Source organism: Dipodomys ordii, unplaced genomic scaffold, assembly GCF_000151885.1.
Source record: "Dipodomys ordii isolate 6190 unplaced genomic scaffold, Dord_2.0 Scaffold6, whole genome shotgun sequence".
NCBI classification, from domain to species: Eukaryota; Metazoa; Chordata; class Mammalia; order Rodentia; family Heteromyidae; genus Dipodomys; species Dipodomys ordii.
Window position 1 is genome coordinate 18,982,215 of NW_012267222.1, and position 2,996 is coordinate 18,985,210.

Sequence of the window (2,996 nt, forward strand, 5' to 3'; positions counted from 1 at the left end):
CTTTTTTTTTTGGTCAGTTGTGGGGCTTGAACTCAGGGAGGGCCTGGGTGCTGTCCCTAAGTCTCTTTGTACTCGAGGCTAGAACTCTGCCACTTGAGCCACAGTACCACTTCTGGTTTTTGAGTGATTAATTGGAGATAAGAATCTCCTGGGGACTTTTTCTGCCCAGCCTGGCTTCAAACCATGATCCTTAGATCTCAGCCTCCTGAATAGCTAGGATTACAGGTATGAGCCACCTATGCCCAGCACCAGTTTTATAGTTAGGCTTCTTATTGTCTTCACTACATAGATATTCTACAGCCAGTCACCCATGGCTTATGCCTGCAATCTTAGCTACTTAGGAGGTTGAGATCCTCAGATCTCAGTTAGAAGCCAGCCCAGGCAGGAAAGTCCATGAGATTTTTATTTCCAGTTAATCACCACAAAGCCAGAAGTGGAGGTGTGACTCAAGTGATAAAGTGTTATTAGCCTTAAGCAACAAAAGCTAGACATTCATATTCATGGAATGTACATAAATAAAATATCCATACATATAATGACTTAGATGGTTAAACACAGAACATGAATCAAGCTAAGAGATTATTCAGAAGAAGCAGGGAGAATGAAAAAAGAAAGAGGGTGAATAACTGTTACACATTGCAGGTATATATGAGAGCAGCACAGAGAAACGCAGCAAAGCTGATAATCAGTAGGGGAACGAGAGGAAAAGAAATAGACTCTGTGGGCCAGTAGGGTCTAGGAAGAGGATGTGTACCTAGGAAAAGAATAAAAACTGAGAGGACTGGGAATATGGTTTAGTGGTAGAGTGCTTGCACAGCATGCCCGAAGCCCTGGGTTTGATTCCTCAGTACCACATAAACAGAAAATGCTGGAAGTGTTGCTGGGGTTCAAGTGGTAGAGTGCTAGACTTGGGCAAATAAACTCAAAGACAGTGTCCAGGTGCTAAGTTCAAGCCCCAGGATTGACCAAAAAAAAAAAAAAAGACAACAACTGAGACTAGTGTTGGTGGCTCACACCTGTAATCCTGCCTGCCTGCTCAGGAGGTAGAGATGGAAGCATTGAGACTCAATGCGCCAGTGGCTCACGCCTGTAATCCTAGCTACTCAGGAGGCTGAGATCTGAGGATCTCAGTTCAAAGCCAGCCCTGGCAGGAAAGTCCGAGAGACTCTTATCTCCAAATAAGCATCAAAAGGTCAGAAGTGGGGGCTAGGAAGGTGGCTCAGTGGTAGAGTGCTTGCCTTGCATGCAGGCATGAGGCCTTGGGTTCGATTCCACATAAGCAGAAAAAGCCAGAAGTGGTGCTGTGCTTAAGTGGTGGAACACTAGCATTGAGATGAAGAGATGAGGGACAGTGCCCAGGTCCAGAGTTCAGGCCCCAAAAACGACAAAAAAAAAAAAAAAGCCAGCCAGAAGTAGAGATGAGGCTGAAGTGGTAGAGCACCAGTCTTGAGTGGAAAAAGTTAAAGGACAAAGCCCACATCCTGAATTCAAGCCCCAGTACTGGTTAAAAAAAAAAAAGATTGAATGCTGTCAAAATGGACTATCTACAACAATGAAAACAGAGCAAAAAACCTGTTGGTGATGCTATTTCTTAGAAAGGGAAAGGAAGTGGTATGGAGGAATGTAAGCCAAAAAAAAAAAAAATCCTAAAAGGCTAAGAGGTGGCTGAAGTGATGGAGCATTTCTAACATACATTAAAACATATACACAGTCGGGCCCCACTGGCTCACGCCTATAATCCTAGCTACTCAGGAAGCTGAAATCGGAGGATTGCGGTTCAAAGCCAGCACAGGCAGAAAGTCCATGAGACTCTTCCAACTAACCACCAAAAAACCAGAAGTGGTACTGTAGCTCAAGTAGTAGAGCTCTCACCTTGAGCTGAAGAGCTGAGGGACAGTGCCCAGGCTCAGAGTTCAAGTCCCATGACTGACCAAAAAACAACAAAAGACCCATACCCACAAATTCTCTGAAACCCAACTAATTCTGCTAACTGCCTCATCATCTTCAAGGATAAAATAGTTTGTCTATTCTCTGGGATCATTATTTATTTGGAACATGTTCTCCTGTGAAAACTCCTCCCCTTTTTTTTGGGGGGGGGTCAGTTCTGGGGCTTAAACTCAGAGCCTGGTTGCTGTCCCTGAGCTTTGGTGCTCAAAGCTTGAGCTCTAACACTTGATCCACAGTTCCACGTCTGGCTTATTGGTGGTTAACTGGTGCTTAGAGTCACATGTATTTTCCTGACTCAGCTGGCTTGTAACCATCATCATATCTCAGCCTCCTGAGTAGCTAGGATTACAGGCCTTTACTACTGGCAACCACCATGAACTCATAATATTATATATATATATATATATATTATATATATATATATGCACACACACATACATATATGTATATATATTTGAACTCAGGGCTTCATATACACTAGGCAAGCACTCTGCCACTAAGCCATATTCCCCACTGCATGCATGAAGCCCTGGGTTCGATTCCTCAGTACTACATACACAGAAAAAGCCGGAAGAGGCACAGTGGCTCAGGTGCTAGCCTTGAGCAAAAGAAGCTCAGGGACAGTGCCCAGGCCCTGAGTTCAAGCCCCAGGACTGGCAAAAAAAAAAAAGTGAATTCTCCTGAGTCTTGTGACAGCAAGATGGATGAAACTCTCACACATCATCTGAAATCTTGTTCTTGAGGTTCTTTAGTTTTCTCTAAATGTAATAGACCACCTTATACCCTATCGTTTTGTTTTTTGTTTGTTTTTTGTCAGTCATGTGGCTTCAACTCTGGGCCTGGGCACTGTCCCTCAGCTCTTCAGCTCAAGGCTAGCACTCTACCACTTGAGCCTCAGTGCCACTTCCAGCTTGGGGGTGGTTAATTGGAGAAAAGAGCCTCACGAACTTTCCTGCGGGTGCTGCTGGCTTTGAACCGCAATCCTCGGATCTCAGCCTCCTGTGTAGTTAGGATTACCGGCGAGAGCCACCAAGGCTCACCCTATTTTT